General features: G+C 46.3%; 17 non-coding genes across 17 annotated transcripts in view; all 17 read left to right on the forward strand.

Annotated features, from left to right (window-relative positions):
* The window catches only part of LOC140575696 (5S ribosomal RNA), a 119-nt gene extending 60 nt beyond the window's left edge, over window positions 1–59 (forward strand). The window contains exon 1 of the ribosomal RNA XR_011980963.1: window positions 1–59. This exon is cut by the window's left edge and continues 60 nt beyond it. This is a non-coding gene — a ribosomal RNA (5S ribosomal RNA).
* A 1,389-nt stretch (window positions 60–1,448) lies between these two features.
* On the forward strand, window positions 1,449–1,567 carry LOC140575679 (5S ribosomal RNA). The gene has a single exon (XR_011980947.1). It is a non-coding gene; the product is annotated as a 5S ribosomal RNA (ribosomal RNA).
* A 1,390-nt stretch (window positions 1,568–2,957) lies between these two features.
* LOC140576441 (5S ribosomal RNA) lies at window positions 2,958–3,076 on the forward strand. The gene has a single exon (XR_011981654.1). It is a non-coding gene; the product is annotated as a 5S ribosomal RNA (ribosomal RNA).
* A 1,390-nt stretch (window positions 3,077–4,466) lies between these two features.
* Window positions 4,467–4,585, forward strand: LOC140576046 (5S ribosomal RNA). The gene has a single exon (XR_011981281.1). It is a non-coding gene; the product is annotated as a 5S ribosomal RNA (ribosomal RNA).
* Window positions 4,586–5,975: 1,390 nt separating this feature from the next.
* On the forward strand, window positions 5,976–6,094 carry LOC140576053 (5S ribosomal RNA). Its single transcript, XR_011981287.1, has one exon. It is a non-coding gene; the product is annotated as a 5S ribosomal RNA (ribosomal RNA).
* Window positions 6,095–7,484: 1,390 nt separating this feature from the next.
* LOC140576054 (5S ribosomal RNA) lies at window positions 7,485–7,603 on the forward strand. The gene has a single exon (XR_011981288.1). It is a non-coding gene; the product is annotated as a 5S ribosomal RNA (ribosomal RNA).
* Window positions 7,604–8,988: 1,385 nt separating this feature from the next.
* LOC140575824 (5S ribosomal RNA) lies at window positions 8,989–9,107 on the forward strand. Its single transcript, XR_011981083.1, has one exon. It is a non-coding gene; the product is annotated as a 5S ribosomal RNA (ribosomal RNA).
* A 1,387-nt stretch (window positions 9,108–10,494) lies between these two features.
* LOC140575825 (5S ribosomal RNA) lies at window positions 10,495–10,613 on the forward strand. The gene has a single exon (XR_011981084.1). It is a non-coding gene; the product is annotated as a 5S ribosomal RNA (ribosomal RNA).
* Window positions 10,614–11,998: 1,385 nt separating this feature from the next.
* Window positions 11,999–12,117, forward strand: LOC140575826 (5S ribosomal RNA). Its single transcript, XR_011981085.1, has one exon. It is a non-coding gene; the product is annotated as a 5S ribosomal RNA (ribosomal RNA).
* Window positions 12,118–13,506: 1,389 nt separating this feature from the next.
* Window positions 13,507–13,625, forward strand: LOC140575767 (5S ribosomal RNA). Its single transcript, XR_011981030.1, has one exon. It is a non-coding gene; the product is annotated as a 5S ribosomal RNA (ribosomal RNA).
* A 1,384-nt stretch (window positions 13,626–15,009) lies between these two features.
* LOC140575827 (5S ribosomal RNA) lies at window positions 15,010–15,128 on the forward strand. The gene has a single exon (XR_011981086.1). It is a non-coding gene; the product is annotated as a 5S ribosomal RNA (ribosomal RNA).
* Window positions 15,129–16,515: 1,387 nt separating this feature from the next.
* Window positions 16,516–16,634, forward strand: LOC140575829 (5S ribosomal RNA). Its single transcript, XR_011981087.1, has one exon. It is a non-coding gene; the product is annotated as a 5S ribosomal RNA (ribosomal RNA).
* A 1,389-nt stretch (window positions 16,635–18,023) lies between these two features.
* Window positions 18,024–18,142, forward strand: LOC140575889 (5S ribosomal RNA). Its single transcript, XR_011981144.1, has one exon. It is a non-coding gene; the product is annotated as a 5S ribosomal RNA (ribosomal RNA).
* A 1,389-nt stretch (window positions 18,143–19,531) lies between these two features.
* On the forward strand, window positions 19,532–19,650 carry LOC140575735 (5S ribosomal RNA). The gene has a single exon (XR_011981000.1). It is a non-coding gene; the product is annotated as a 5S ribosomal RNA (ribosomal RNA).
* A 1,389-nt stretch (window positions 19,651–21,039) lies between these two features.
* Window positions 21,040–21,158, forward strand: LOC140575890 (5S ribosomal RNA). The gene has a single exon (XR_011981145.1). It is a non-coding gene; the product is annotated as a 5S ribosomal RNA (ribosomal RNA).
* Window positions 21,159–22,547: 1,389 nt separating this feature from the next.
* On the forward strand, window positions 22,548–22,666 carry LOC140575736 (5S ribosomal RNA). The gene has a single exon (XR_011981001.1). It is a non-coding gene; the product is annotated as a 5S ribosomal RNA (ribosomal RNA).
* Window positions 22,667–24,055: 1,389 nt separating this feature from the next.
* On the forward strand, window positions 24,056–24,174 carry LOC140575891 (5S ribosomal RNA). The gene has a single exon (XR_011981146.1). It is a non-coding gene; the product is annotated as a 5S ribosomal RNA (ribosomal RNA).
* Window positions 24,175–25,000: the final 826 nt, after the last annotated feature.

Raw genomic sequence — 25,000 nt, forward strand, 5'->3', positions numbered from 1 at the left:
GTCGGGCCTGGTTAGTACTTGGATGGGAGACCGCCTGGGAATACCAGGTGCTGTAAGCTTTTGCCATCCTCAAGCACTTACATGCACATTCTTTCACTTGCTTTTCTTACTTTTACTCCATCTTACTTTACGCTTTCACAAATCTACAACGCATTACCCTTTCTTTTACATGTACGTCCTTGTGTTACATTTCATACGGCCTTTGGAGTCTTCAGAGTCGAAACATTTCAGCGTCAGATGCCGTTTAAGCCCACCTGCATGGCCTGCCATGGGATGGAAACCAATCAGTTGTAGTTTGGCTTAATTATAGCCAGTTGCTCTCAAAACAAAACACTGGAAAATATTCAACAAGAACTCTGTGGAGGGAATGCTGTGGATAAAAGTAACCCAAGCCTGCCAGTAGGGGTCAGTGTACGTTTGAGGAAACTGACAACATGGGGGGGAAAGTCTGTTACAGGATGTCAACGCAGAGCAGAACTACAACCAATCACAGTTGCAGCTCATGGGTGGGACAAGCCCAATATTTGCTGTTAAAAACAAACAAACAAACAAAAAAACACCTGCTAATTTAGATCACTTACTTAGGTCACATTAAAGCAACACATCACGAAAGGGAGTGAGCCGTGGGGCAATAACAGCACCGTTTCGTCACAGCCGTGATGTTTATTTCACCGTTACACGCAACCTCAAGTCATGGGCCGCCATTCATGGGTCCCCGTTCTCGTTTCGGGGGGCTGATTTCCAGTTGTATTGAGTTTTTTTAAAATTCTCCTCCCAGACCTGCCTGCATCTACAACAGTTGTTCTTTTGTCCCCCTAAAGCTTCACAGAGCTCTTTGAACTTGACATGGCGACGCCACTTCCCTAAGTCAAAAGGCTGGCTGGCCCACTCAGCCCGAGCCTGCTTCACCGGCATCCCTGCGACTCGCAACTCACCTCAGAGCGATGCTTCGCCCGGCGTGCTAGCGTGAGCTTTTTTCTTTTTTTTTTTTTGCACGGCTTCCATATTGGTAGGAAGTAGCCTCTGCATTTATCCCGTATTCCTGTTGTACCTTAGTATGTGGAATTTAGGGGTGTAAATAAAAGGAGCCAAGACAGTTGAGAAAGATTTGTGATTTTGTAATTGTCCCGTTTCACGAGCCCATTCGACTCATGTGGCTTATGTGACTTTTATGTTGACAAGGCCGAGTCTGGCGGCCGGCGTTAGCCTTTGTTGCTGAATGTTCAAGTGTCAGCCAAAAGAGCAAGTTTTGTTGTTTTATTTTTTTTGTGAAAAGAGAAGGAGGACAGGAGAGAGCAATGAAATGTGTGATTGGTTTGAATGAGCTTGGTGGGGTTGCTTTGGAAGTAAGAAAGGAGGGCGAGTAAATGTGTGTCCCCTGTAGTGTGGAAAAGGCAGCCGTCTTTTGCCGCATGCTTATAAACAGGCTGAGTGGAAGCAGTGCTCTCGCTTACGGCCATACCACCCTGAGCATGCCCGATCTCGTCTGATCTCGGAAGCTAAGCAGGGTCGGGCTTGGTTAGTACTTGGATGGGAGACCGCCTGGGAATACCAGGTGCTGTAAGCTTTTGCCATCCTCAAGCACTTACATGCACATTCTTTCACTTGCTTTTCTTACTTTTACTCCAACTTACTTTACGCTTTCACAAATCTACAACGCATTACCCTTTCTTTTACATGTACGTCCTTGTGTTACATTTCATATGGCCTTTGGAGTCTTCAGAGTCGAAACATTTCAGCGTCAGATGCCGTTTAAGCCCACCTGCATGGCCTGCCATGGGATGGAAACCAATCAGTTGTAGTTTGGCTTAATTATAGCCAGTTGCTCTCAAAACAAAACACTGGAAAATATTCAACAAGAACTCTGTGGAGGGAATGCTGTGGATAAAAGTAACCCAAGCCTGCCAGTAGGGGTCAGTGTACGTTTGAGGAAACTGACAACATGGGGGGGAAAGTCTGTTACAGGATGTCAACGCAGAGCAGAACTACAACCAATCACAGTTGCAGCTCATGGGTGGGACAAGCCCAATATTTGCTGTTAAAAACAAACAAACAAACAAAAAAACACCTGCTAATTTAGATCACTTACTTAGGTCACATTAAAGCAACACATCACGAAAGGGAGTGAGCCGTGGGGCAATAACAGCACCGTTTCGTCACAGCCGTGATGTTTATTTCACCGTTACACGCAACCTCAAGTCATGGGCCGCCATTCATGGGTCCCCGTTCTCGTTTCGGGGGGCTGATTTCCAGTTGTATTGAGTTTTTTTTAAAATTCTCCTCCCAGACCTGCCTGCATCTACAACAGTTGTTCTTTTGTCCCCCTAAAGCTTCACAGAGTTCTTTGAACTTGACATGGCGACGCCACTTCCCTAAGTCAAAAGGCTGGCTGGCCCACTCAGCCCGAGCCTGCTTCACCGGCATCCCTGCGACTCGCAACTCATCTCAGAGCGATGCTTCGCCCGGCGTGCTAGCGTGAGCTTTTTTCTTTTTTTTTTTTTGCCCGGCTTCCATATTGGTAGGAAGTAGCCTCTGCATTTATCCCGTATTCCTGTTGTACCTTAGTATGTGGAATTTAGGGGTGTAAATAAAAGGAGCCAAGACAGTTGAGAAAGATTTGTGATTTTGTAATTGTCCCGTTTCACGAGCCCATTCGACTCATGTGGCTTATGTGACTTTTATGTTGACAAGGCCGAGTCTGGCGGCCGGCGTTAGCCTTTGTTGCTGAATGTTCAAGTGTCAGCCAAAAGAGCAAGTTTTGTTGTTTTATTTTTTTTGTGAAAAGAGAAGGAGGACAGGAGAGAGCAATGAAATGTGTGATTGGTTTGAATGAGCTTGGTGGGGTTGCTTTGGAAGTAAGAAAGGAGGGCGAGTAAATGTGTGTCCCCTGTAGTGTGGAAAAGGCAGCCGTCTTTTGCCGCATGCTTATAAATAGGCTGAGTGGAAGCAGTGTTCTCGCTTACGGCCATACCACCCTGAGCACGCCCGATCTCGTCTGATCTCGGCAGCTAAGCAGGGTCGGGCCTGGTTAGTACTTGGATGGGAGACCGCCTGGGAATACCAGGTGCTGTAAGCTTTTGCCATCCTCAAGCACTTACATGCACATTCTTTCACTTGCTTTTCTTACTTTTACTCCATCTTACTTTACGCTTTCACAAATCTACAACGCATTACCCTTTCTTTTACATGTACGTCCTTGTGTTACATTTCATACGGCCTTTGGAGTCTTCAGAGTCGAAACATTTCAGCGTCAGATGCCGTTTAAGCCCACCTGCATGGCCTGCCATGGGATGGAAACCAATCAGTTGCAGTTTGGCTTAATTATAGCCAGTTGCTCTCAAAACAAAACACTGGAAAATATTCAACAAGAACTCTGTGGAGGGAATGCTGTGGATAAAAGTAACCCAAGCCTGCCAGTAGGGGTCAGTGTACGTTTGAGGAAACTGACAACATGGGGGGGAAAGTCTGTTACAGGATGTCAACGCAGAGCAGAACTACAACCAATCACAGTTGCAGCTCATGGGTGGGACAAGCCCAATATTTGCTGTTAAAAACAAACAAACAAACAAAAAAACACCTGCTAATTTAGATCACTTACTTAGGTCACATTAAAGCAACACATCACGAAAGGGAGTGAGCCGTGGGGCAATAACAGCACCGTTTCGTCACAGCCGTGATGTTTATTTCACCGTTACACGCAACCTCAAGTCATGGGCCGCCATTCATGGGTCCCCGTTCTCGTTTCGGGGGGCTGATTTCCAGTTGTATTGAGTTTTTTTTAAAATTCTCCTCCCAGACCTGCCTGCATCTACAACAGTTGTTCTTTTGTCCCCCTAAAGCTTCACAGAGTTCTTTGAACTTGACATGGCGACGCCACTTCCCTAAGTCAAAAGGCTGGCTGGCCCACTCAGCCCGAGCCTGCTTCACCGGCATCCCTGCGACTCGCAACTCATCTCAGAGCGATGCTTCGCCCGGCGTGCTAGCGTGAGCTTTTTTCTTTTTTTTTTTTTGCCCGGCTTCCATATTGGTAGGAAGTAGCCTCTGCATTTATCCCGTATTCCTGTTGTACCTTAGTATGTGGAATTTAGGGGTGTAAATAAAAGGAGCCAAGACAGTTGAGAAAGATTTGTGATTTTGTAATTGTCCCGTTTCACAAGCCCATTCGACTCATGTGGCTTATGTGACTTTTATGTTGACAAGGCCGAGTCTGGCGGCCGGCGTTAGCCTTTGTTGCTGAATGTTCAAGTGTCAGCCAAAAGAGCAAGTTTTGTTGTTTTATTTTTTTTGTGAAAAGAGAAGGAGGACAGGAGAGAGCAATGAAATGTGTGATTGGTTTGAATGAGCTTGGTGGGGTTGCTTTGGAAGTAAGAAAGGAGGGCGAGTAAATGTGTGTCCCCTGTAGTGTGGAAAAGGCAGCCGTCTTTTGCCGCATGCTTATAAATAGGCTGAGTGGAAGCAGTGCTCTCGCTTACGGCCATACCACCCTGAGCACGCCCGATCTCGTCTGATCTCGGAAGCTAAGCAGGGTCGGGCCTGGTTAGTACTTGGATGGGAGACCGCCTGGGAATACCAGGTGCTGTAAGCTTTTGCCATCCTCAAGCACTTACATGCACATTCTTTCACTTGCTTTTCTTACTTTTACTCCATCTTACTTTACGCTTTCACAAATCTACAACGCATTACCCTTTCTTTTACATGTACGTCCTTGTGTTACATTTCATACGGCCTTTGGAGTCTTCAGAGTCGAAACATTTCAGCGTCAGATGCCGTTTAAGCCCACCTGCATGGCCTGCCATGGGATGGAATCCAATCAGTTGTAGTTTGGCTTAATTATAGCCAGTTGCTCTCAAAACAAAACACTGGAAAATATTCAACAAGAACTCTGTGGAGGGAATGCTGTGGATAAAAGTAACCCAAGCCTGCCAGTAGGGGTCAGTGTACGTTTGAGGAAACTGACAACATGGGGGGGAAAGTCTGTTACAGGATGTCAACGCAGAGCAGAACTACAACCAATCACAGTTGCAGCTCATGGGTGGGACAAGCCCAATATTTGCTGTTAAAAACAAACAAACAAACAAAAAAACACCTGCTAATTTAGATCACTTACTTAGGTCACATTAAAGCAACACATCACGAAAGGGAGTGAGCCGTGGGGCAATAACAGCACCGTTTCGTCACAGCCGTGATGTTTATTTCACCGTTACACGCAACCTCAAGTCATGGGCCTCCATTCATGGGTCCCCGTTCTCGTTTCGGGGGGCTGATTTCCAGTTGTATTGAGTTTTTTTTTAAATTCTCCTCCCAGACCTGCCTGCATCTACAACAGTTGTTCTTTTGTCCCCCTAAAGCTTCACAGAGTTCTTTGAACTTGACATGGCGACGCCACTTCCCTAAGTCAAAAGGCTGGCTGGCCCACTCAGCCCGAGCCTGCTTCACCGGCATCCCTGCGACTCGCAACTCATCTCAGAGCGATGCTTCGCCCGGCGTGCTAGCGTGAGCTTTTTTCTTTTTTTTTTTTTGCCCGGCTTCCATATTGGTAGGAAGTAGCCTCTGCATTTATCCCGTATTCCTGTTGTACCTTAGTATGTGGAATTTAGGGGTGTAAATAAAAGGAGCCAAGACAGTTGAGAAAGATTTGTGATTTTGTAATTGTCCCGTTTCACGAGCCCATTCGACTCATGTGGCTTATGTGACTTTTATGTTGACAAGGCCGAGTCTGGCGGCCGGCGTTAGCCTTTGTTGCTGAATGTTCAAGTGTCAGCCAAAAGAGCAAGTTTTGTTGTTTTATTTTTTTTGTGAAAAGAGAAGGAGGACAGGAGAGAGCAATGAAATGTGTGATTGGTTTGAATGAGCTTGGTGGGGTTGCTTTGGAAGTAAGAAAGGAGGGCGAGTAAATGTGTGTCCCCTGTAGTGTGGAAAAGGCAGCCGTCTTTTGCCGCATGCTTATAAATAGGCTGAGTGGAAGCAGTGCTCTCGCTTACGGCCATACCACCCTGAGCACGCCCGATCTCGTCTGATCTCGGAAGCTAAGCAGGGTCGGGCCTGGTTAGTACTTGGATGGGAGACCGCCTGGGAATACCAGGTGCTGTAAGCTTTTGCCATCCTCAAGCACTTACATGCACATTCTTTCACTTGCTTTTCTTACTTTTACTCCAACTTACTTTACGCTTTCACAAATCTACAACGCATTACCCTTTCTTTTACATGTACGTCCTTGTGTTACATTTCATACGGCCTTTGGAGTCTTCAGAGTCGAAACATTTCAGCGTCAGATGCCGTTTAAGCCCACCTGCATGGCCTGCCATGGGATGGAAACCAATCAGTTGTAGTTTGGCTTAATTATAGCCAGTTGCTCTCAAAACAAAACACTGGAAAATATTCAACAAGAACTCTGTGGAGGGAATGCTGTGGATAAAAGTAACCCAAGCCTGCCAGTAGGGGTCAGTGTACGTTTGAGGAAACTGACAACATGGGGGGGAAAGTCTGTTACAGGATGTCAACGCAGAGCAGAACTACAACCAATCACAGTTGCAGCTCATGGGTGGGACAAGCCCAATATTTGCTGTTAAAAACAAACAAACAAACAAAAAAACACCTGCTAATTTAGATCACTTACTTAGGTCACATTAGAGCAACACATCACGAAAGGGAGTGAGCCGTGGGGCAATAACAGCACCGTTTCGTCACAGCCGTGATGTTTATTTCACCGTTACACGCAACCTCAAGTCATGGGCCGCCATTCATGGGTCCCCGTTCTCGTTTCGGGGGGCTGATTTCCAGTTGTATTGAGTTTTTTTTAAAATTCTCCTCCCAGACCTGCCTGCATCTACAACAGTTGTTCTTTTGTCCCCCTAAAGCTTCACAGAGTTCTTTGAACTTGACATGGCGACGCCACTTCCCTAAGTCAAAAGGCTGGCTGGCCCACTCAGCCCGAGCCTGCTTCACCGGCATCCCTGCGACTCGCAACTCATCTCAGAGCGATGCTTCGCCCGGCGTGCTAGCGTGAGCTTTTTTCTTTTTTTTTTTTTGCCCGGCTTCCATATTGGTAGGAAGTAGCCTCTGCATTTATCCCGTATTCCTGTTGTACCTTAGTATGTGGAATTTAGGGGTGTAAATAAAAGGAGCCAAGACAGTTGAGAAAGATTTGTGATTTTGTAATTGTCCCGTTTCACGAGCCCATTCGACTCATGTGGCTTATGTGACTTTTATGTTGACAAGGCCGAGTCTGGCGGCCGGCGTTAGCCTTTGTTGCTGAATGTTCAAGTGTCAGCCAAAAGAGCAAGTTTTGTTGTTTTATTTTTTTTGTGAAAAGAGAAGGAGGACAGGAGAGAGCAATGAAATGTGTGATTGGTTTGAATGAGCTTGGTGGGGTTGCTTTGGAAGTAAGAAAGGAGGGCGAGTAAATGTGTGTCCCCTGTAGTGTGGAAAAGGCAGCCGTCTTTTGCCGCATGCTTATAAATAGGCTGAGTGGAAGCAGTGTTCTCGCTTACGGCCATACCACCCTGAGCACGCCCGATCTCGTCTGATCTCGGAAGCTAAGCAGGGTCGGGCCTGGTTAGTACTTGGATGGGAGACCGCCTGGGAATACCAGGTGCTGTAAGCTTTTGCCATCCTCAAGCACTTACATGCACATTCTTTCACTTGCTTTTCTTACTTTTACTCCATCTTACTTTACGCTTTCACAAATCTACAACGCATTACCCTTTCTTTTACATGTACGTCCTTGTGTTACATTTCATACGGCCTTTGGAGTCTTCAGAGTCGAAACATTTCAGCGTCAGATGCCGTTTAAGCCCACCTGCATGGCCTGCCATGGGATGGAAACCAATCAGTTGCAGTTTGGCTTAATTATAGCCAGTTGCTCTCAAAACAAAACACTGGAAAATATTCAACAAGAACTCTGTGGAGGGAATGCTGTGGATAAAAGTAACCCAAGCCTGCCAGTAGGGGTCAGTGTACGTTTGAGGAAACTGACAACATGGGGGGGAAAGTCTGTTACAGGATGTCAACGCAGAGCAGAACTACAACCAATCACAGTTGCAGCTCATGGGTGGGACAAGCCCAATATTTGCTGTTAAAAACAAACAAACAAACAAAAAAACACCTGCTAATTTAGATCACTTACTTAGGTCACATTAAAGCAACACATCACGAAAGGGAGTGAGCCGTGGGGCAATAAAAGCACCGTTTCGTCACAGCCGTGATGTTTATTTCACCGTTACACGCAACCTCAAGTCATGGGCCGCCATTCATGGGTCCCCGTTCTCGTTTCGGGGGGCTGATTTCCAGTTGTATTGAGGTTTTTTTAAATTCTCCTCCCAGACCTGCCTGCATCTACAACAGTTGTTCTTTTGTCCCCCTAAAGCTTCACAGAGCTCTTTGAACTTGACATGGCGACGCCACTTCCCTAAGTCAAAAGGCTGGCTGGCTCACTCAGCCCGAGCCTGCTTCACCGGCATCCCTGCGACTCGCAACTCACCTCAGAGCGATGCTTCGCCCGGCGTGCTAGCGTGAGCTTTTTTTTTTTTTTTTTGCCCGGCTTCCATATTGGTAGGAAGTAGCCTCTGCATTTATCCCGTATTCCTGTTGTACCTTAGTATGTGGAATTTAGGGGTGTAAATAAAAGGAGCCAAGACAGTTGAGAAAGATTTGTGATTTTGTAATTGTCCCGTTTCACAAGCCCATTCGACTCATGTGGCTTATGTGACTTTTATGTTGACAAGGCCGAGTCTGGCGGCCGGCGTTAGCCTTTGTTGCTGAATGTTCAAGTGTCAGCCAAAAGAGCAAGTTTTGTTGTTTTTTTTTTTTGTGAAAAGAGAAGGAGGACAGGAGAGAGCAATGAAATGTGTGATTGGTTTGAATGAGCTTGGTGGGGTTGCTTTGGAAGTAAGAAAGGAGGGCGAGTAAATGTGTGTTCCCAGTAGTGTGGAAAAGGCAGCCGTCTTTTGCCGCATGCTTATAAATAGGCTGAGTGGAAGCACTGCTCTTGCTTACGGCCATACCACCCTGAGCACGCCTGATCTAGTCTGATCTCGGAAGCTAAGCAGGGTAGGGCCTGGTTAGTACTTGGATGGGAGACCGCCTGGGAATACCAGGTGCTGTAAGCTTTTGCCATCCTCAAGCACTTACATGCACATTCTTTCACTTGCTTTTCTTACTTTTACTCCATCTTACTTTACGTTTTCACAAATCTACAACGCATTAACCTTTGTTTTACATGCACGTCCTTGTGTTACATTTCATACGGTCTTTGGAGTCTTCAGAGTCGAAACATTTCAGCATCAGATGCCGTTTAAGCCCACCTGCATGGCCTGCCATGGGATGGAAACCAATCAGTTGTAGTTTGGCTTAATTATAGCCAGTTGCTCTCAAAACAAAACACTGGAAAATATTCAACAAGAACTCTGTGGAGGGAATGCTGTGGATAAAAGTAACCCAAGCCTGCCAGTAGGGGTCAGTGTACGTTTGAGGAAACTGACAACATGGGGGGGAAAGTCTGTTACAGGATGTCAACGCAGAGCAGAACTACAACCAATCACAGTTGCAGCTCATGGGTGGGACAAGCCCAATATTTGCTGTTAAAAACAAACAAACAAACAAAAAAACACCTGCTAATTTAGATCACTTACTTAGGTCACATTAAAGCAACACATCACGAAAGGGAGTGAGCCGTGGGGCAATAACAGCACCGTTTCGTCACAGCCGTGATGTTTATTTCACCGTTACACGCAACCTCAAGTCATGGGCCGCCATTCATGGGTCCCCGTTCTCGTTTCGGGGGGCTGATTTCCAGTTGTATTGAGTTTTTTTAAAATTCTCCTCCCAGACCTGCCTGCATCTACAACAGTTGTTCTTTTGTCCCCCTAAAGCTTCACAGAGCTCTTTGAACTTGACATGGCGACGCCACTTCCCTAAGTCAAAAGGCTGGCTGGCCCACTCAGCCCGAGCCTGCTTCACCGGCATCCCTGCGACTCGCAACTCACCTCAGAGCGATGCTTCGCCCGGCGTGCTAGCGTGAGCTTTTTTCTTTTTTTTTTTTTGCCCGGCTTCCATATTGGTAGGAAGTAGCCTCTGCATTTATCCCGTATTCCTGTTGTACCTTAGTATGTGGAATTTAGGGGTGTAAATAAAAGGAGCCAAGACAGTTGAGAAAGATTTGTGATTTTGTAATTGTCCCGTTTCACAAGCCCATTCGACTCATGTGGCTTATGTGACTTTTATGTTGACAAGGCCGAGTCTGGCGGCCGGCGTTAGCCTTTGTTGCTGAATGTTCAAGTGTCAGCCAAAAGAGCAAGTTTTGTTGTTTTTTTTTTTGTGAAAAGAGAAGGAGGACAGGAGAGAGCAATGAAATGTGTGATTGGTTTGAATGAGCTTGGTGGGGTTGCTTTGGAAGTAAGAAAGGAGGGCGAGTAAATGTGTGTCCCCAGTAGTGTGGAAAAGGCAGCCGTCTTTTGCCGCATGCTTATAAATAGGCTGAGTGGAAGCACTGCTCTTGCTTACGGCCATACCACCCTGAGCACGCCTGATCTAGTCTGATCTCGGAAGCTAAGCAGGGTAGGGCCTGGTTAGTACTTGGATGGGAGACCGCCTGGGAATACCAGGTGCTGTAAGCTTTTGCCATCCTCAAGCACTTACATGCACATTCTTTCACTTGCTTTTCTTACTTTTACTCCATCTTACTTTACGTTTTCACAAATCTACAACGCATTAACCTTTGTTTTACATGCACGTCCTTGTGTTACATTTCATACGGTCTTTGGAGTCTTCAGAGTCGAAACATTTCAGCGTCAGATGCCGTTTAAGCCCACCTGCATGGCCTGCCATGGGATGGAAACCAATCAGTTGTAGTTTGGCTTAATTATCGCCAGTTGCTCTCAAAACAAAACACTGGAAAATATTCAACAAGAACTCTGTGGAGGGAATGCTGTGGATAAAAGTAACCCAAGCCTGCCAGTAGGGGTCAGTGTACGTTTGAGGAAACTGACAACATGGGGGGGAAAGTCTGTTACAGGATGTCAACGCAGAGCAGAACTACAACCAATCACAATTACAGCTCATGGGTGGGACAAGCCCAATATTTGCTGTTAAAAACAAACAAACAAACAAAAAAACACCTGCTAATTTAGATCACTTACTTAGGTCACATTAAAGCAACACATCACGAAAGGGAGTGAGCCGTGGGGCAATAAAAGCACCGTTTCGTCACAGCCGTGATGTTTATTTCACCGTTACACGCAACCTCAAGTCATGGGCCGCCATTCATGGGTCCCCGTTCTCGTTTCGGGGGGCTGATTTCCAGTTGTATTGAGGTTTTTTTAAATTCTCCTCCCAGACCTGCCTGCATCTACAACAGTTGTTCTTTTGTCCCCCTAAAGCTTCACAGAGCTCTTTGAACTTGACATGGCGACGCCACTTCCCTAAGTCAAAAGGCTGGCTGGCTCACTCAGCCCGAGCCTGCTTCACCGGCATCCCTGCGACTCGCAACTCACCTCAGAGCGATGCTTCGCCCGGCGTGCTAGCGTGAGCTTTTTTTTTTTTTTTTTGCCCGGCTTCCATATTGGTAGGAAGTAGCCTCTGCATTTATCCCGTATTCCTGTTGTACCTTAGTATGTGGAATTTAGGGGTGTAAATAAAAGGAGCCAAGACAGTTGAGAAAGATTTGTGATTTTGTAATTGTCCCGTTTCACAAGCCCATTCGACTCATGTGGCTTATGTGACTTTTATGTTGACAAGGCCGAGTCTGGCGGCCGGCGTTAGCCTTTGTTGCTGAATGTTCAAGTGTCAGCCAAAAGAGCAAGTTTTGTTGTTTTTTTTTTTTGTGAAAAGAGAAGGAGGACAGGAGAGAGCAATGAAATGTGTGATTGGTTTGAATGAGCTTGGTGGGGTTGCTTTGGAAGTAAGAAAGGAGGGCGAGTAAATGTGTGTTCCCAGTAGTGTGGAAAAGGCAGCCGTCTTTTGCCGCATGCTTATAAATAGGCTGAGTGGAAGCACTGCTCTTGCTTACGGCCATACCACCCTGAGCACGCCTGATCTAGTCTGATCTCGGAAGCTAAGCAGGGTAGGGCCTGGTTAGTACTTGGATGGGAGACCGCCTGGGAATACCAGGTGCTGTAAGCTTTTGCCATCCTCAAGCACTTACATGCACATTCTTTCACTTGCTTTTCTTACTTTTACTCCATCTTACTTTACGTTTTCACAAATCTACAACGCATTAACCTTTGTTTTACATGCACGTCCTTGTGTTACATTTCATACGGTCTTTGGAGTCTTCAGAGTCGAAACATTTCAGCATCAGATGCCGTTTAAGCCCACCTGCATGGCCTGCCATGGGATGGAAACCAATCAGTTGTAGTTTGGCTTAATTATAGCCAGTTGCTCTCAAAACAAAACACTGGAAAATATTCAACAAGAACTCTGTGGAGGGAATGCTGTGGATAAAAGTAACCCAAGCCTGCCAGTAGGGGTCAGTGTACGTTTGAGGAAACTGACAACATGGGGGGGAAAGTCTGTTACAGGATGTCAACGCAGAGCAGAACTACAACCAATCACAGTTGCAGCTCATGGGTGGGACAAGCCCAATATTTGCTGTTAAAAACAAACAAACAAACAAAAAAACACCTGCTAATTTAGATCACTTACTTAGGTCACATTAAAGCAACACATCACGAAAGGGAGTGAGCCGTGGGGCAATAACAGCACCGTTTCGTCACAGCCGTGATGTTTATTTCACCGTTACACGCAACCTCAAGTCATGGGCCGCCATTCATGGGTCCCCGTTCTCGTTTCGGGGGGCTGATTTCCAGTTGTATTGAGTTTTTTTAAAATTCTCCTCCCAGACCTGCCTGCATCTACAACAGTTGTTCTTTTGTCCCCCTAAAGCTTCACAGAGCTCTTTGAACTTGACATGGCGACGCCACTTCCCTAAGTCAAAAGGCTGGCTGGCCCACTCAGCCCGAGCCTGCTTCACCGGCATCCCTGCGACTCGCAACTCACCTCAGAGCGATGCTTCGCCCGGCGTGCTAGCGTGAGCTTTTTTCTTTTTTTTTTTTTGCCCGGCTTCCATATTGGTAGGAAGTAGCCTCTGCATTTATCCCGTATTCCTGTTGTACCTTAGTATGTGGAATTTAGGGGTGTAAATAAAAGGAGCCAAGACAGTTGAGAAAGATTTGTGATTTTGTAATTGTCCCGTTTCACAAGCCCATTCGACTCATGTGGCTTATGTGACTTTTATGTTGACAAGGCCGAGTCTGGCGGCCGGCGTTAGCCTTTGTTGCTGAATGTTCAAGTGTCAGCCAAAAGAGCAAGTTTTGTTGTTTTATTTTTTTTGTGAAAAGAGAAGGAGGACAGGAGAGAGCAATGAAATGTGTGATTGGTTTGAATGAGCTTGGTGGGCTTGCTTTGGAAGTAAGAAAGGAGGGCGAGTAAATGTGTGTCCCCTGTAGTGTGGAAAAGGCAGCCGTCTTTTGCCGCATGCTTATAAATAGGCTGAGTGGAAGCAGTGCTCTCGCTTACGGCCATACCACCCTGAGCACGCCCGATCTCGTCTGATCTCGGAAGCTAAGCAGGGTAGGGCCTGGTTAGTACTTGGATGGGGGACGGCCTGGGAATACCAGGTGCTGTAAGCTTTTGCCATCCTCAAGCACTTACATGCACATTCTTTCACTTGCTTTTCTTACTTTTACTCCATCTTACTTTACGTTTTCACAAATCTACAACGCATTAACCTTTGTTTTACATGCACGTCCTTGTGTTACATTTCATACGGTCTTTGGAGTCTTCAGAGTCGAAACATTTCAGCGTCAGATGCCGTTTAAGCCCACCTGCATGGCCTGCCATGGGATGGAAACCAATCAGTTGTAGTTTGGCTTAATTATCGCCAGTTGCTCTCAAAACAAAACACTGGAAAATATTCAACAAGAACTCTGTGGAGGGAATGCTGTGGATAAAAGTAACCCAAGCCTGCCAGTAGGGGTCAGTGTACGTTTGAGGAAACTGACAACATGGGGGGGAAAGTCTGTTACAGGATGTCAACGCAGAGCAGAACTACAACCAATCACAATTACAGCTCATGGGTGGGACAAGCCCAATATTTGCTGTTAAAAACAAACAAACAAACAAAAAAACACCTGCTAATTTAGATCACTTACTTAGGTCACATTAAAGCAACACATCACGAAAGGGAGTGAGCCGTGGGGCAATAAAAGCACCGTTTCGTCACAGCCGTGATGTTTATTTCACCGTTACACGCAACCTCAAGTCATGGGCCGCCATTCATGGGTCCCCGTTCTCGTTTCGGGGGGCTGATTTCCAGTTGTATTGAGGTTTTTTTAAATTCTCCTCCCAGACCTGCCTGCATCTACAACAGTTGTTCTTTTGTCCCCCTAAAGCTTCACAGAGCTCTTTGAACTTGACATGGCGACGCCACTTCCCTAAGTCAAAAGGCTGGCTGGCCCACTCAGCCCGAGCCTGCTTCACCGGCATCCCTGCGACTCGCAACTCACCTCAGAGCGATGCTTCGCCCGGCGTGCTAGCGTGAGCTTTTTTTTTTTTTTTTTGCCCGGCTTCCATATTGGTAGGAAGTAGCCTCTGCATTTATCCCGTATTCCTGTTGTACCTTAGTATGTGGAATTTAGGGGTGTAAATAAAAGGAGCCAAGACAGTTGAGAAAGATTTGTGATTTTGTAATTGTCCCGTTTCACAAGCCCATTCGACTCATGTGGCTTATGTGACTTTTATGTTGACAAGGCCGAGTCTGGCGGCCGGCGTTAGCCTTTGTTGCTGAATGTTCAAGTGTCAGCCAAAAGAGCAAGTTTTGTTGTTTTTTTTTTTGTGAAAAGAGAAGGAGGACAGGAGAGAGCAATGAAATGTGTGATTGGTTTGAATGAGCTTGGTGGGGTTGCTTTGGAAGTAAGAAAGGAGGGCGAGTAAATGTGTGTCCCCAGTAGTGTGGAAAAGGCAGCCGTCTTTTGCCGCATGCTTATAAATAGGCTGAGTGGAAGCACTGCTCTTGCTTACGGCCATACCACCCTGAGCACGCCTGATCTAGTCTGATCTCGGAAGCTAAGCAGGGTAGGGCCTGGTTAGTACTTGGATGGGAGACCGCCTGGGAATACCAGGTGCTGTAAGCTTTTGCCATCCTCAAGCACTTACATGCACATTCTTTCACTTGCTTTTCTTACTTTTACTCCATCTTACTTTACGTTTTCACAAATCTACAACGCATTAACCTTTGTTTTACATGCACGTCCTTGTGTTACATTTCATACGGTCTTTGGAGTCTTCAGAGTCGAAACATTTCAGCATCAGATGCCGTTTAAGCCCACCTGCATGGCCTGCCATGGGATGGAAACCAATCAGTTGTAGTTTGGCTTAATTATAGCCAGTTGCTCTCAAAACAAAACACTGGAAAATATTCAACAAGAACTCTGTGGAGGGAATGCTGTGGATAAAAGTAACCCAAGCCTGCCAGTAGGGGTCAGTGTACGTTTGAGGAAACTGACAACATGGGGGGGAAAGTCTGTTACAGGATGTCAACGCAGAGCAGAACTACAACCAATCACAGTTGCAGCTCATGGGTGGGACAAGCCCAATATTTGCTGTTAAAAACAAACAAACAAACAAAAAAACACCTGCTAATTTAGATCACTTACTTAGGTCACATTAAAGCAACACATCACGAAAGGGAGTGAGCCGTGGGGCAATAACAGCACCGTTTCGTCACAGCCGTGATGTTTATTTCACCGTTACACGCAACCTCAAGTCATGGGCCGCCATTCATGGGTCCCCGTTCTCGTTTCGGGGGGCTGATTTCCAGTTGTATTGAGTTTTTTTAAAATTCTCCTCCCAGACCTGCCTGCATCTACAACAGTTGTTCTTTTGTCCCCCTAAAGCTTCACAGAGCTCTTTGAACTTGACATGGCGACGCCACTTCCCTAAGTCAAAAGGCTGGCTGGCCCACTCAGCCCGAGCCTGCTTCACCGGCATCCCTGCGACTCGCAACTCACCTCAGAGCGATGCTTCGCCCGGCGTGCTAGCGTGAGCTTTTTTCTTTTTTTTTTTTTGCCCGGCTTCCATATTGGTAGGAAGTAGCCTCTGCATTTATCCCGTATTCCTGTTGTACCTTAGTATGTGGAATTTAGGGGTGTAAATAAAAGGAGCCAAGACAGTTGAGAAAGATTTGTGATTTTGTAATTGTCCCGTTTCACAAGCCCATTCGACTCATGTGGCTTATGTGACTTTTATGTTGACAAGGCCGAGTCTGGCGGCCGGCGTTAGCCTTTGTTGCTGAATGTTCAAGTGTCAGCCAAAAGAGCAAGTTTTGTTGTTTTTTTTTTTGTGAAAAGAGAAGGAGGACAGGAGAGAGCAATGAAATGTGTGATTGGTTTGAATGAGCTTGGTGGGGTTGCTTTGGAAGTAAGAAAGGAGGGCGAGTAAATGTGTGTCCCCAGTAGTGTGGAAAAGGCAGCCGTCTTTTGCCGCATGCTTATAAATAGGCTGAGTGGAAGCACTGCTCTTGCTTACGGCCATACCACCCTGAGCACGCCTGATCTAGTCTGATCTCGGAAGCTAAGCAGGGTAGGGCCTGGTTAGTACTTGGATGGGAGACCGCCTGGGAATACCAGGTGCTGTAAGCTTTTGCCATCCTCAAGCACTTACATGCACATTCTTTCACTTGCTTTTCTTACTTTTACTCCATCTTACTTTACGTTTTCACAAATCTACAACGCATTAACCTTTGTTTTACATGCACGTCCTTGTGTTACATTTCATACGGTCTTTGGAGTCTTCAGAGTCGAAACATTTCAGCATCAGATGCCGTTTAAGCCCACCTGCATGGCCTGCCATGGGATGGAAACCAATCAGTTGTAGTTTGGCTTAATTATAGCCAGTTGCTCTCAAAACAAAACACTGGAAAATATTCAACAAGAACTCTGTGGAGGGAATGCTGTGGATAAAAGTAACCCAAGCCTGCCAGTAGGGGTCAGTGTACGTTTGAGGAAACTGACAACATGGGGGGGAAAGTCTGTTACAGGATGTCAACGCAGAGCAGAACTACAACCAATCACAGTTGCAGCTCATGGGTGGGACAAGCCCAATATTTGCTGTTAAAAACAAACAAACAAACAAAAAAACACCTGCTAATTTAGATCACTTACTTAGGTCACATTAAAGCAACACATCACGAAAGGGAGTGAGCCGTGGGGCAATAACAGCACCGTTTCGTCACAGCCGTGATGTTTATTTCACCGTTACACGCAACCTCAAGTCATGGGCCGCCATTCATGGGTCCCCGTTCTCGTTTCGGGGGGCTGATTTCCAGTTGTATTGAGTTTTTTTAAAATTCTCCTCCCAGACCTGCCTGCATCTACAACAGTTGTTCTTTTGTCCCCCTAAAGCTTCACAGAGCTCTTTGAACTTGACATGGCGACGCCACTTCCCTAAGTCAAAAGGCTGGCTGGCCCACTCAGCCCGAGCCTGCTTCACCGGCATCCCTGCGACTCGCAACTCACCTCAGAGCGATGCTTCGCCCGGCGTGCTAGCGTGAGCTTTTTTCTTTTTTTTTTTTTGCCCGGCTTCCATATTGGTAGGAAGTAGCCTCTGCATTTATCCCGTATTCCTGTTGTACCTTAGTATGTGGAATTTAGGGGTGTAAATAAAAGGAGCCAAGACAGTTGAGAAAGATTTGTGATTTTGTAATTGTCCCGTTTCACAAGCCCATTCGACTCATGTGGCTTATGTGACTTTTATGTTGACAAGGCCGAGTCTGGCGGCCGGCGTTAGCCTTTGTTGCTGAATGTTCAAGTGTCAGCCAAAAGAGCAAGTTTTGTTGTTTTATTTTTTTTGTGAAAAGAGAAGGAGGACAGGAGAGAGCAATGAAATGTGTGATTGGTTTGAATGAGCTTGGTGGGGTTGCTTTGGAAGTAAGAAAGGAGGGCGAGTAAATGTGTGTCCCCTGTAGTGTGGAAAAGGCAGCCGTCTTTTGCCGCATGCTTATAAATAGGCTGAGTGGAAGCAGTGCTCTCGCTTACGGCCGTACCACCCTGAGCACGCCCGATCTCGTCTGATCTCGGAAGCTAAGCAGGGTAGGGCCTGGTTAGTACTTGGATGGGAGACGGCCTGGGAATACCAGGTGCTGTAAGCTTTTGCCATCCTCAAGCACTTACATGCACATTCTTTCACTTGCTTTTCTTACTTTTACTCCATCTTACTTTACGTTTTCACAAATCTACAACGCATTAACCTTTGTTTTACATGCACGTCCTTGTGTTACATTTCATACGGTCTTTGGAGTCTTCAGAGTCGAAACATTTCAGCGTCAGATGCCGTTTAAGCCCACCTGCATGGCCTGCCATGGGATGGAAACCAATCAGTTGTAGTTTGGCTTAATTATCGCCAGTTGCTCTCAAAACAAAACACTGGAAAATATTCAACAAGAACTCTGTGGAGGGAATGCTGTGGATAAAAGTAACCCAAGCCTGCCAGTAGGGGTCAGTGTACGTTTGAGGAAACTGACAACATGGGGGGGAAAGTCTGTTACAGGATGTCAACGCAGAGCAGAACTACAACCAATCACAATTACAGCTCATGGGTGGGACAAGCCCAATATTTGCTGTTAAAAACAAACAAACAAACAAAAAAACACCTGCTAATTTAGATCACTTACTTAGGTCACATTAAAGCAACACATCACGAAAGGGAGTGAGCCGTGGGGCAATAAAAGCACCGTTTCGTCACAGCCGTGATGTTTATTTCACCGTTACACGCAACCTCAAGTCATGGGCCGCCATTCATGGGTCCCCGTTCTCGTTTCGGGGGGCTGATTTCCAGTTGTATTGAGGTTTTTTTAAATTCTCCTCCCAGACCTGCCTGCATCTACAACAGTTGTTCTTTTGTCCCCCTAAAGCTTCACAGAGCTCTTTGAACTTGACATGGCGACGCCACTTCCCTAAGTCAAAAGGCTGGCTGGCCCACTCAGCCCGAGCCTGCTTCACCGGCATCCCTGCGACTCGCAACTCACCTCAGAGCGATGCTTCGCCCGGCGTGCTAGCGTGAGCTTTTTTCTTTTTTTTTTTTTGCCCGGCTTCCATATTGGTAGGAAGTAGCCTCTGCATTTATCCCGTATTCCTGTTGTACCTTAGTATGTGGAATTTAGGGGTGTAAATAAAAGGAGCCAAGACAGTTGAGAAAGATTTGTGATTTTGTAATTGTCCCGTTTCACAAGCCCATTCGACTCATGTGGCTTATGTGACTTTTATGTTGACAAGGCCGAGTCTGGCGGCCGGCGTTAGCCTTTGTTGCTGAATGTTCAAGTGTCAGCCAAAAGAGCAAGTTTTGTTGTTTTATTTTTTTTGTGAAAAGAGAAGGAGGACAGGAGAGAGCAATGAAATGTGTGATTGGTTTGAATGAGCTTGGTGGGGTTGCTTTGGAAGTAAGAAAGGAGGGCGAGTAAATGTGTGTCCCCTGTAGTGTGGAAAAGGCAGCCGTCTTTTGCCGCATGCTTATAAATAGGCTGAGTGGAAGCAGTGCTCTCGCTTACGGCCATACCACCCTGAGCACGCCCGATCTCGTCTGATCTCGGAAGCTAAGCAGGGTAGGGCCTGGTTAGTACTTGGATGGGAGACGGCCTGGGAATACCAGGTGCTGTAAGCTTTTGCCATCCTCAAGCACTTACATGCACATTCTTTCACTTGCTTTTCTTACTTTTACTCCATCTTACTTTACGTTTTCACAAATCTACAACGCATTAACCTTTGTTTTACATGCACGTCCTTGTGTTACATTTCATACGGCCTTTGGAGTCTTCAGAGTCGAAACATTTCAGCATCAGATGCCGTTTAAGCCCACCTGCATGGCCTGCCATGGGATGGAAACCAATCAGTTGTAGTTTGGCTTAATTATAGCCAGTTGCTCTCAAAACAAAACACTGGAAAATATTCAACAAGAACTCTGTGGAGGGAATGCTGTGGATAAAAGTAACCCAAGCCTGCCAGTAGGGGTCAGTGTACGTTTGAGGAAACTGACAACATGGGGGGGAAAGTCTGTTACAGGATGTCAACGCAGAGCAGAACTACAACCAATCACAGTTGCAGCTCATGGGTGGGACAAGCCCAATATTTGCTGTTAAAAACAAACAAACAAACAAAAAAACACCTGCTAATTTAGATCACTTACTTAGGTCACATTAAAGCAACACATCACGAAAGGGAGTGAGCCGTGGGGCAATAACAGCACCGTTTCGTCACAGCCGTGATGTTTATTTCACCGTTACACGCAACCTCAAGTCATGGGCCGCCATTCATGGGTCCCCGTTCTCGTTTCGGGGGGCTGATTTCCAGTTGTATTGAGTTTTTTTAAAATTCTCCTCCCAGACCTGCCTGCATCTACAACAGTTGTTCTTTTGTCCCCCTAAAGCTTCACAGAGCTCTTTGAACTTGACATGGCGACGCCACTTCCCTAAGTCAAAAGGCTGGCTGGCCCACTCAGCCCGAGCCTGCTTCACCGGCATCCCTGCGACTCGCAACTCACCTCAGAGCGATGCTTCGCCCGGCGTGCTAGCGTGAGCTTTTTTCTTTTTTTTTTTTTGCCCGGCTTCCATATTGGTAGGAAGTAGCCTCTGCATTTATCCCGTATTCCTGTTGTACCTTAGTATGTGGAATTTAGGGGTGTAAATAAAAGGAGCCAAGACAGTTGAGAAAGATTTGTGATTTTGTAATTGTCCCGTTTCACAAGCCCATTCGACTCATGTGGCTTATGTGACTTTTATGTTGACAAGGCCGAGTCTGGCGGCCGGCGTTAGCCTTTGTTGCTGAATGTTCAAGTGTCAGCCAAAAGAGCAAGTTTTGTTGTTTTATTTTTTTTGTGAAAAGAGAAGGAGGACAGGAGAGAGCAATGAAATGTGTGATTGGTTTGAATGAGCTTGGTGGGGTTGCTTTGGAAGTAAGAAAGGAGGGCGAGTAAATGTGTGTCCCCTGTAGTGTGGAAAAGGCAGCCGTCTTTTGCCGCATGCTTATAAATAGGCTGAGTGGAAGCAGTGCTCTCGCTTACGGCCGTACCACCCTGAGCACGCCCGATCTCGTCTGATCTCGGAAGCTAAGCAGGGTAGGGCCTGGTTAGTACTTGGATGGGAGACGGCCTGGGAATACCAGGTGCTGTAAGCTTTTGCCATCCTCAAGCACTTACATGCACATTCTTTCACTTGCTTTTCTTACTTTTACTCCATCTTACTTTACGTTTTCACAAATCTACAACGCATTAACCTTTGTTTTACATGCACGTCCTTGTGTTACATTTCATACGGTCTTTGGAGTCTTCAGAGTCGAAACATTTCAGCGTCAGATGCCGTTTAAGCCCACCTGCATGGCCTGCCATGGGATGGAAACCAATCAGTTGTAGTTTGGCTTAATTATCGCCAGTTGCTCTCAAAACAAAACACTGGAAAATATTCAACAAGAACTCTGTGGAGGGAATGCTGTGGATAAAAGTAACCCAAGCCTGCCAGTAGGGGTCAGTGTACGTTTGAGGAAACTGACAACATGGGGGGGAAAGTCTGTTACAGGATGTCAACGCAGAGCAGAACTACAACCAATCACAATTACAGCTCATGGGTGGGACAAGCCCAATATTTGCTGTTAAAAACAAACAAACAAACAAAAAAACACCTGCTAATTTAGATCACTTACTTAGGTCACATTAAAGCAACACATCACGAAAGGGAGTGAGCCGTGGGGCAATAAAAGCACCGTTTCGTCACAGCCGTGATGTTTATTTCACCGTTACACGCAACCTCAAGTCATGGGCCGCCATTCATGGGTCCCCGTTCTCGTTTCGGGGGGCTGATTTCCAGTTGTATTGAGGTTTTTTTAAATTCTCCTCCCAGACCTGCCTGCATCTACAACAGTTGTTCTTTTGTCCCCCTAAAGCTTCACAGAGCTCTTTGAACTTGACATGGCGACGCCACTTCCCTAAGTCAAAAGGCTGGCTGGCCCACTCAGCCCGAGCCTGCTTCACCGGCATCCCTGCGACTCGCAACTCACCTCAGAGCGATGCTTCGCCCGGCGTGCTAGCGTGAGCTTTTTTCTTTTTTTTTTTTTGCCCGGCTTCCATATTGGTAGGAAGTAGCCTCTGCATTTATCCCGTATTCCTGTTGTACCTTAGTATGTGGAATTTAGGGGTGTAAATAAAAGGAGCCAAGACAGTTGAGAAAGATTTGTGATTTTGTAATTGTCCCGTTTCACAAGCCCATTCGACTCATGTGGCTTATGTGACTTTTATGTTGACAAGGCCGAGTCTGGCGGCCGGCGTTAGCCTTTGTTGCTGAATGTTCAAGTGTCAGCCAAAAGAGCAAGTTTTGTTGTTTTATTTTTTTTGTGAAAAGAGAAGGAGGACAGGAGAGAGCAATGAAATGTGTGATTGGTTTGAATGAGCTTGGTGGGGTTGCTTTGGAAGTAAGAAAGGAGGGCGAGTAAATGTGTGTCCCCTGTAGTGTGGAAAAGGCAGCCGTCTTTTGCCGCATGCTTATAAATAGGCTGAGTGGAAGCAGTGCTCTCGCTTACGGCCATACCACCCTGAGCACGCCCGATCTCGTCTGATCTCGGAAGCTAAGCAGGGTAGGGCCTGGTTAGTACTTGGATGGGAGACGGCCTGGGAATACCAGGTGCTGTAAGCTTTTGCCATCCTCAAGCACTTACATGCACATTCTTTCACTTGCTTTTCTTACTTTTACTCCATCTTACTTTACGTTTTCACAAATCTACAACGCATTAACCTTTGTTTTACATGCACGTCCTTGTGTTACATTTCATACGGCCTTTGGAGTCTTCAGAGTCGAAACATTTCAGCATCAGATGCCGTTTAAGCCCACCTGCATGGCCTGCCATGGGATGGAAACCAATCAGTTGTAGTTTGGCTTAATTATAGCCAGTTGCTCTCAAAACAAAACACTGGAAAATATTCAACAAGAACTCTGTGGAGGGAATGCTGTGGATAAAAGTAACCCAAGCCTGCCAGTAGGGGTCAGTGTACGTTTGAGGAAACTGACAACATGGGGGGGAAAGTCTGTTACAGGATGTCAACGCAGAGCAGAACTACAACCAATCACAGTTGCAGCTCATGGGTGGGACAAGCCCAATATTTGCTGTTAAAAACAAACAAACAAACAAAAAAACACCTGCTAATTTAGATCACTTACTTAGGTCACATTAAAGCAACACATCACGAAAGGGAGTGAGCCGTGGGGCAATAACAGCACCGTTTCGTCACAGCCGTGATGTTTATTTCACCGTTACACGCAACCTCAAGTCATGGGCCGCCATTCATGGGTCCCCGTTCTCGTTTCGGGGGGCTGATTTCCAGTTGTATTGAGTTTTTTTAAAATTCTCCTCCCAGACCTGCCTGCATCTACAACAGTTGTTCTTTTGTCCCCCTAAAGCTTCACAGAGCTCTTTGAACTTGACATGGCGACGCCACTTCCCTAAGTCAAAAGGCTGGCTGGCCCACTCAGCCCGAGCCTGCTTCACCGGCATCCCTGCGACTCGCAACTCACCTCAGAGCGATGCTTCGCCCGGCGTGCTAGCGTGAGCTTTTTTCTTTTTTTTTTTTTGCCCGGCTTCCATATTGGTAGGAAGTAGCCTCTGCATTTATCCCGTATTCCTGTTGTACCTTAGTATGTGGAATTTAGGGGTGTAAATAAAAGGAGCCAAGACAGTTGAGAAAGATTTGTGATTTTGTAATTGTCCCGTTTCACAAGCCCATTCGACTCATGTGGCTTATGTGACTTTTATGTTGACAAGGCCGAGTCTGGCGGCCGGCGTTAGCCTTTGTTGCTGAATGTTCAAGTGTCAGCCAAAAGAGCAAGTTTTGTTGTTTTATTTTTTTTGTGAAAAGAGAAGGAGGACAGGAGAGAGCAATGAAATGTGTGATTGGTTTGAATGAGCTTGGTGGGGTTGCTTTGGAAGTAAGAAAGGAGGGCGAGTAAATGTGTGTCCCCTGTAGTGTGGAAAAGGCAGCCGTCTTTTGCCGCATGCTTATAAATAGGCTGAGTGGAAGCAGTGCTCTCGCTTACGGCCGTACCACCCTGAGCACGCCCGATCTCGTCTGATCTCGGAAGCTAAGCAGGGTAGGGCCTGGTTAGTACTTGGATGGGAGACGGCCTGGGAATACCAGGTGCTGTAAGCTTTTGCCATCCTCAAGCACTTACATGCACATTCTTTCACTTGCTTTTCTTACTTTTACTCCATCTTACTTTACGTTTTCACAAATCTACAACGCATTAACCTTTGTTTTACATGCACGTCCTTGTGTTACATTTCATACGGTCTTTGGAGTCTTCAGAGTCGAAACATTTCAGCGTCAGATGCCGTTTAAGCCCACCTGCATGGCCTGCCATGGGATGGAAACCAATCAGTTGTAGTTTGGCTTAATTATCGCCAGTTGCTCTCAAAACAAAACACTGGAAAATATTCAACAAGAACTCTGTGGAGGGAATGCTGTGGATAAAAGTAACCCAAGCCTGCCAGTAGGGGTCAGTGTACGTTTGAGGAAACTGACAACATGGGGGGGAAAGTCTGTTACAGGATGTCAACGCAGAGCAGAACTACAACCAATCACAGTTGCAGCTCATGGGTGGGACAAGCCCAATATTTGCTGTTAAAAACAAACAAACAAACAAAAAAACACCTGCTAATTTAGATCACTTACTTAGGTCACATTAAAGCAACACATCACGAAAGGGAGTGAGCCGTGGGGCAATAACAGCACCGTTTCGTCACAGCCGTGATGTTTATTTCACCGTTACACGCAACCTCAAGTCATGGGCCGCCATTCATGGGTCCCCGTTCTCGTTTCGGGGGGCTGATTTCCAGTTGTATTGAGTTTTTTTAAAATTCTCCTCCCAGACCTGCCTGCATCTACAACAGTTGTTCTTTTGTCCCCCTAAAGCTTCACAGAGCTCTTTGAACTTGACATGGCGACGCCACTTCCCTAAGTCAAAAGGCTGGCTGGC

This window comes from Salminus brasiliensis, chromosome 13, assembly GCF_030463535.1.
Source record: "Salminus brasiliensis chromosome 13, fSalBra1.hap2, whole genome shotgun sequence".
NCBI lineage: Eukaryota > Metazoa > Chordata > Actinopteri > Characiformes > Bryconidae > Salminus > Salminus brasiliensis.